The 7,847-nt window shown below is 53.9% G+C and overlaps 1 protein-coding gene across 3 annotated transcripts in view; it reads left to right on the top strand.

Moving 5' to 3' along the window:
• SPIRE2 (spire type actin nucleation factor 2) overlaps positions 1-7,847 on the top strand; it is a 35,438-nt gene that overhangs the window by 1,902 nt on the left and 25,689 nt on the right. The window contains exon 1 of one of the 3 annotated variants that reach the window (XM_032389738.1): positions 2,149-2,263. The exons of the other annotated variants lie outside the window; for them this stretch is intronic. The gene's annotated coding sequence lies outside the window, so the exon portion shown is untranslated. Of the gene's footprint in view, positions 1-2,148; positions 2,264-7,847 lie in introns of those variants that run through there. 3 annotated transcript variants of the gene reach the window in all.

Raw genomic sequence — 7,847 nt, 5'->3', positions numbered from 1 at the left:
CTAAGTAACTTCCAATTCATTTCTTTCTTTCTTTTTTTTTAAGGTTTTATTTATTTATTTGACGAGAGAGACACAGCGAGAGAGGGAACACAAGCAGGGGGAGTGGGAGAGGGAGAAGCAGGCTTCCCATGGAGCAGGGAGCCCGATGCGGGGCTCGATCCCAGGACCCCGGGGATGATGACCTGAGCCGAAGGTAGACGCTTAACGACTGAGTCACCCAGGCGCCCCCAGCCTCATACTCTTGATGGCTGTGTGCAAGGTCTTCACAGGTGGGGCTGAGAGTATTTCCCCTGGGGGGCCTAGATGCTGCATGTTCACAAAGAGCTTTTCTCCTCCCTGTGTCCATCCCCATCCCTGGAGATAACAATGTGACCCAGGACCTGGCTCCTTGCACCACGGAGTGGGACAGGACTGTAGGGGCCTGCCTGGTCAGACCCTCTGATTTTAAAGATGGGAAAACTGAGGCACAGAGTGATAGCTGGTTAGAACTAAGGGCCCCTGCGTCACTCTAACTGTGGGGGAGTCCCACCTTATTGGTACTCTCCAAAATGCACCTTGACGGCTATCCTTCATGTTGGTGGTCACCAGGTTCTCTCCAGTCCCCAGGGATTGGACTCCTATTTCTTCCTTCTCCTGCCTGCACGCCCACAGCCCAGTTGGGAATCCAGGCTGGGGTTTAAAGCTCACACGTGGCCATTCTAGGGGACTTACTAGTCCAGGACACGAGGGAGCCCAATTCCAATTTTCATTGAATACGATCTTTGGTTTCTGTTCATAAACATGTCTCATAAAGGTGGAAGAGGTTTATGACTTGCTGCCTCTTTAAAGATTAAGAAAAATAGGGCACCTGGGTGGGTCAGTGGGTGAGGTGACTCTTGATCTCAGCTCAGGTCTTGATCTCAGGGTCCTGAGTTCAACCTTCTCATTTGGGTTCCATGCAGGGCGTGGAGCCTACTTAAAAAAATAAAGACTAAGAAAAATAGATTACGCTGAACTTACGCTGTCAAGCTTTCATGAGTCAGCTGAAACTTTAGTCCCTCAGCTGCGGCTAACCCAGCATTTCTCTGGGACTTAAATGAGTGGTGAATTCACGAAGGGTATGTGTTTATTTCTTGCTGTGAATAGCAATCAGGAAAATCTGGATCATTAACATTGCCTCACGTGGGCCCTCAGTACAAAGTTCTGGTAAATCTAGCATTAAATAAATGTTTAAAATAACTTTAAAGAGGGGCGCCTGGGTGGCTCAGTCGTTAAGCATCTGCCTTCGGCTCAGGTCATGATCCCAGGGTCCTGGGATCGAGCCCCACGTGGGGCTCCCTGCTCAGCGGGAAGCCTGCTTCTCCCTCTCCCACTCCCCCTGCTTCTGTTCCCTCTCTCACTGTCTCTTCCTGTCAAATAAATAAATAAAATCTTTAAAGTAAAATAAAATAACTTTAAAGAAATCAACAAAACTAAGCCACCTTTGGGGGAATGATTAATATCCTAGCATACAAGGTGTGGTACCTCTCCCCTTTTCCAGCTAAGTGGGGAAAAAGTCCTAACCTTTAGTCTGAAGACTTTGTAGTTGCTGGAAGCCCCCCCCCTCTTTTTTTTAAGTGGAGAAAATGTGTTAAAATGTGAAGTTATTTTTAAGAGGCCATTATTAAAACCTCTTGATGGGGACAGGGTTACTTTTTTTTTTTTTTTTAATTAGGAAAGAAACTCAGTTGGACATCACAGTGAATGCCTGTGCCCAGCTGTTCCCTGAGGCGAAGCTACTTCCCTGAACGCAGCTGGGTCAGTGATCCAGTGACCCTGGGATGCTTTCAGTGGCATTTGTCCCCTTGATGCCCTCCTGGGCAGTTCACTCCAGGAGAATAACTGCTTCCCAATGCAGTATTTGGCTGTCCCCTTGATGGAAAGACCACCTGCCTTTCTGGCCTACGACTGCTGATGAAGCATTTCAAGAAAACCCCTGCGGACAGGCAAAGTCTAGGCATGAGTGTTGACAAAGATGTGTCTGAGATGGGGGTGAGCTCATCACCTCCCACCTTGCCCATTCTGCTTATGCTAATTCACACACTGCCCTACTTTTCTGATTTTTTTCTTTGTAAGTCTTGATGCTACAACTTTTCACAGGCCCTGCTCTTCAGCTTGGGTGCCTCATGTGATCTGCCGACCAGGCCCTCCCTGTCCCTCCAGCCCCTTCCTGCTCCTTCTTCTGCATGGAGTTCAGAGGCCAGCTGCCCCCATGACCCCCAAAGCCCTGGCACCTGTAAGCAGGGTAAGGCTCTTTAAGCGGCCCACTGCTGCACAGACTCCACTCATTTTCAGCCCTGAGTTTCAGACACAGAAATGATTAATATAGTCCGTCCTGTATTGGATGGTGTCATCCTGTGTCATGAGCTCCATGGGGCCCAGAATTCTTTCTCACCTCAGCTCAGTAGCTGGAGAAACAGCAATGCTCAGGAGCGGGCTTTGGCATCTCACCAGTGGCCCGTTCCTCCTCCCTAGACTGCAGTGATGGGAGCACATGCCCGGGGACAGGTGGGGACTAGTGAAGGAGCATCAGGACAGAGCCCCGGGCCCAGGAAGTGTGTGTGTGTGTGCACAGACCCACACAATACACATGTGGATGCCCGCACACACGTACAGGCACACAACACACAGATGCACACACACGCTCACACGCACACGGATGCACGTGGATGCACACATACACACCTGCACACACACGCACACACAACACACACGCACACAGATGCACGTGGATGCACACATACACACCTGCACACACGCACACACACAACACGCACGTGCGTGCACACATACACCTGCACACACACGCACACAGATACGCGTGGATGCACATACACACCTGCACACACACACGCACACAGATGCACGTGGATGCACACATACACACCTGCACACACACAACACTCACACAGATGCACGTGGATGCACACATACACACCTGCACACACACGCGCACACACAACACACGCACACAGATGCACGTGGATGCACACATACACACTTGCACACACACGCGCACACACAACACACTCACACAGATGCACGTGGATGCACACATACACACCTGCACACACACGCACACACAACACACGCACACAGATGCACGTGGATGCACACATACACACCTGCACACACACGCACACACAATACACACAGATGCACGTGGATGCACACATACACACCTGCACACACACGCGCACACACAACACACACGCACACAGATGCATGTGGATGCACACATACACACCTGCACACACACGCACACACAATACACACAGATGCACATGGATGCACACACACACGCACACACAATACACACGCACACAGATGCACGTGGATGCACACGTACACACCTGCACACACGCACACACAACACACACATGCACGTGGATGCACACATACACACCTGCACACACACGCGCACACACAACACACACGCACACAGATGCACACACACACGCACACACACACGTGGATGCCCGCACAGACCTACAGGCACACAACACACGGATGCACACACACCAGCACACACAATACACATGCACACAGATGCACGTGGATGCACACATACACACCTGCACACATACACACACAATACACACGCACACAGATGCACGTAGATGCACACATACACACCTGCACACACGTGTACACACACAACACACACACACAGATGCACGTGGATGCACACATATACACCTGCACACACACACACACACACACACATGTGCGCGTGCACAGTGCCCCTGCCTCTGGTGGTCTCTCTGCGGTACCCCACGCGTGCACATGGGCTGCCTGTCCCCCACTGGAGATGTTCTTTCAGGTCTCCTGGCCCAGCGTGCCTTCTCCCAGGAGCTGAGGTGGGGTCCACGGCCACCAGGAATGGCTCTGGGCCACTGGTGCTCTGGGAGGCCCTGCTAGTCCTGTGGGCTCCAGGGGTTCATCTGGACTTGGTGGGCCTCATGGGGAGGTCCCCTTCTGAGTGACTGGGGACTGTTTTTAGCTTGCCTGTGTTTTTTTAAATGGCTCTCCACACAGGTGAACGTGCAGGGATGGTGTCCCCTGACAGGCTGGGCAGAAGTGAGAGCTGGTTGGAAAGATGAAATCCTGCTTCTGGAGCGGAGAATATTTCCCTCCGGGCAGGCCTCCTCACAGAATATTTCTGGTTGAAACATTTTCTTTCCATCAGGTCCCACCCATGTGGTTTTTGTTCTGGCTTCTTGACTCCTCCCCGGCGCTGCTGGTGCTACCCATCCTTGCTGTCACGTGGGGATCCTTGGTGTTCTGGGGCTCTTTTTGCTTTTTGTTGCACCTTGTGAGGGTCACCCAGTCAAGACGTAGTGTGGAGATGAAGCCAAGCCACCCAGGGACTTTACAATCCAGGGAGACAGCAGCTGACCTTTTTGGGCTCTTGCAGGAATGTGCTGGGCAGGGCTGGGCCCACTCTTGCTTATGCCTTGCAACACTGTTAGGATCCTCATTGCACAGATGAGAAAACTGAGGTTCCCAAAGCAAGCATCCCGCACCTGGTGCGGAGGTGGGGGCAGGGCTGCAAGTGTGGACTCAGCTGGGCTCCAGCCCTGTCCCCACCCTCAGCCTGGTCTTGGGAAGTGACTTGTGACCCTTCTCTGTGAAATGGGAGGATAAAAGCACCTACCCCCTAGGCTGTGTTAAGCCTTGGGACCTACCTGGCATGGGGGAGCTCTTGGGGCCATGGAAGTGCAGCAGTTGTCCCCTCCCGTATGCACCTCAGCCGGACCCGCCATAGGAAGCAGCACCTCCAGATTCACGTGAATGCACCGTCACAGAATTCTAGGCTGCCGCGTGAGGAACAGGAGCGAGCCCTGCAGAGTGCGCTTGGCCAGGGTCCCCATGCACATTTCTCGATGATGTAAAACATCATGCACAGAAACACCCACACACTCCCGTGGCCCTGGGTGGGGCAGAGGCAAGTGGGCATGGTGAGGTTCCGGCCTCTGCGTGTGGGGGAGGGTGTGGGTGTGACTGTGTGAGCCAGGTGTTTGTAGATAGCATTCCCGATTTCCTCTCACCTCTGAGCAGAGATTATCTCACCGCGGTGTTCTCTATCGGGACGTCTTTGAGTGCCGGTGACGCATTGGCTGTCACCGATGACCGGGATAAGCTTAGCATGCCCACCCGGCTGTTTGCAGGTTCTGCCCTGTGCCTTTGGGGGAGGCTGCAACAGTGGAGAAGGTGTCCTCAGGGTCCCTGTGTACCCTCGAGACTGGCTCATGAGGGATGCAGCCCCAGCGTCTCTGCCACCTTCAGGGCCCTGGTCACCCCCACCCCAGCCCCCACCACTGAGGTCTTCACAAAGAAGAGGTTCTCTGTCTGCTGTCTTTTTAATTGGGCACCAGGGGGTGACCTGTGGGGTCGGAAGTACTTGAGTGGCTCCCACAAAGGAAGCATTGTGACCGTGGTTGGTATGGTCCTGGGGTGTGGCCGTTTCAACAAACATGCCAGTGAGTATCAGCTGCAGGAAGGTGCTAGGGTTTCACTCTGATCCTGGTCGACTCCTCAGAGGGACCCAGTGAGGACCCAGTCGAGGAGGGAGCCTGCCTGGAATCCCCAGTGAGGACCCAGTCGAGGAGGGAGCCTGCCTGGAATCCCCACCTGTTCAGTGTCTGGTCTACTCGAGGAGACAAGGCACAGCAGTTTACAGGGTGTAAGAGCTTCCTGTGGCTGCTGTGAGCAGGTTACACAAATTCCCTGCTCAAAACAACGCACACGTGTTCTGTTACACCTGGAGAGGTCAGAGATGCAGGATAACCTCTTTGCCTTAAGGTCGGCTATTAGCAACTTCACTTCCATGTGCTACCCCAGGTCCCCTTGCATGCAGTGTAGCATGACGCGTCCACAGGTCCTGGATTAGAACAGGCCGGGGGTCACTGTTCTGCCCGTCATGGAGCGGAAGAGTCACACAGGTAGAATGGACCCAGTTCCTACACCCGATTCCACCGATCAGCAACTTCAGAACGAGGATTCTGGAACTAGAGCTCCACCTAATGCTTTACCGGGGCTGTTCTCACCCTTGAGTCCACTGGTGGGCGTGTTGAACAGATTCTTGGATTGCTGGGTCCCCCACAATGAACCTGATTCTGCTCAGGTCGGCGGTGGTCCTGAGAATCTGCATTTGTGCCAAGTTCCCAACGATGCTGATGCTTCTGTTCCAGCACCCACTCCAGGACCGTCAGGCCGCCGTGTGTGGATTCCCCATACCACACCTAAGAAGGGGTCCCCCACTTCCTGGTGGAAACCCCTCCAGGGCCAGGACTTATTCCATCTTCAGGTGGCTGGCGTGGTCAGTGACGGAGACGACTCACGGTCTGGGTGTTGGCTTCAGAGCCAGGCTGTCTGTGGGTTGGATCTCAGCCAGGTGACCTTGAGCAAGTTCATCACCGTCTCTGGCTGCACTGTGGGCCAACAGTGGGGACTGCGTGACATGGGCAGAAGTACTCGGGAACTTGACGTGAGCCATCCTTAGCCCCACGGTGGGGAGTGCCTCAGAGGTAATGCACCAGCCCTTTCAGGGCTGCCCCTGTCGGCGGTGACCGTCAGTGGGGTTGTAACCTCCAGGTCACCCTGACAGGCACGGGGTGAGGAAGAGAGGAGCACTGGCCTTTCTCTCGCCAGAGCTTGGTGAGAAGGTGGACAGTTAACAGCATGATTGCTTGGAGTGAGGGGAGCCCTCTGGCCAACACACATTTCCTCGACTCGGGTCCCCCCGGAACTGATGTGAGTCACGGTGGTCCTAGGCTCTTGCAGGGGAGGAAGCGGCACCCTGGGGGTGACATCTGAGTTTATGGAGAAGCAGCTTGATGTCAGCCGTAGCCTGTGGAGACGGGTGGAAGTGCGATGGAGGAGGATCGCGCCACACACACCGGGGGCCCCCACCCCACAGAGCTCTGTTTGCTGAACACACACACAACTCCCCAGCTGTGAGCAGGCATTTCCCTCTTCGCTTGGGTTTGCCGCCGGCTCCTTTCTAGAGACGGATGCTTGAGCGAAGACATTACTTAAGTTTTGAAATTGCTTCTTGACAATGAAACAAGCATTTATTGAAGCGTTTAGTAGGTGCCAGATACTACATGGTTTTCGTTTTGGGGTTTTTCTAAAAAATTTATTTTTAAGTCACCTGTGCCCCCTACAACATGGGGCTTGAACTCACAAACCGGAGATCACGCGTCGCATGCCCTACGGCTGGCTCCAGCTGGGTGCCCCTGTCTGTTGAGTCTTTACAGTCACCTGGGTGGTAGGGGATACCGTTCTGTCAGAGGACTCCAAGGAGGCTTGGGAAAGTCATCGCGTTGCTTCTAAGTCTGTGTGCCCCGGACTGAAGGAGGGCCAGTGGATGCTGCGCGCTTGCTCACTCTCACACTCTCCCGTAAGCTGATTTCTTGATGCGAAACTACATGTTCCAGATTCAGAAAGTGTAAAGGGAAACAGTCGGAGTCTCCTGCCAGGCTTCTCACACGAGGAGGAGCTTAGTGTATGTGTTTTCTGTACACCCGCATGCCGGGGGGCTGCCCTCGCTCTCCCCTTACTGGGGAGCTCCAACTGTCTCGCTACAGAGGACACCTCCCTCGAGGGGCTGCCCAGTGCGCCCGTGTGCGGATGTCCGCACGTAACTTCAGTGGGTATATGCACGTCCGGTGGGTCACTGTTAGGAAGGGCACCACCGTGCGTGGTCTCGGCGGTCATGCCACGCGGGCACACCTAAGCAGACCTGCTGAATCAAGACAAGCAGGGGTGTCGTTTTGAGAGACGTTGCAGGTTGCCTTCCTTGGGGTTGTTGCCATTTCCCGCCA

This window comes from Phoca vitulina, unplaced genomic scaffold, assembly GCF_004348235.1.
Source record: "Phoca vitulina isolate PV1807 unplaced genomic scaffold, GSC_HSeal_1.0 scaffold56, whole genome shotgun sequence".
NCBI lineage: Eukaryota > Metazoa > Chordata > Mammalia > Carnivora > Phocidae > Phoca > Phoca vitulina.
This window is presented reverse-complemented; position numbering and strand designations above follow the sequence as displayed.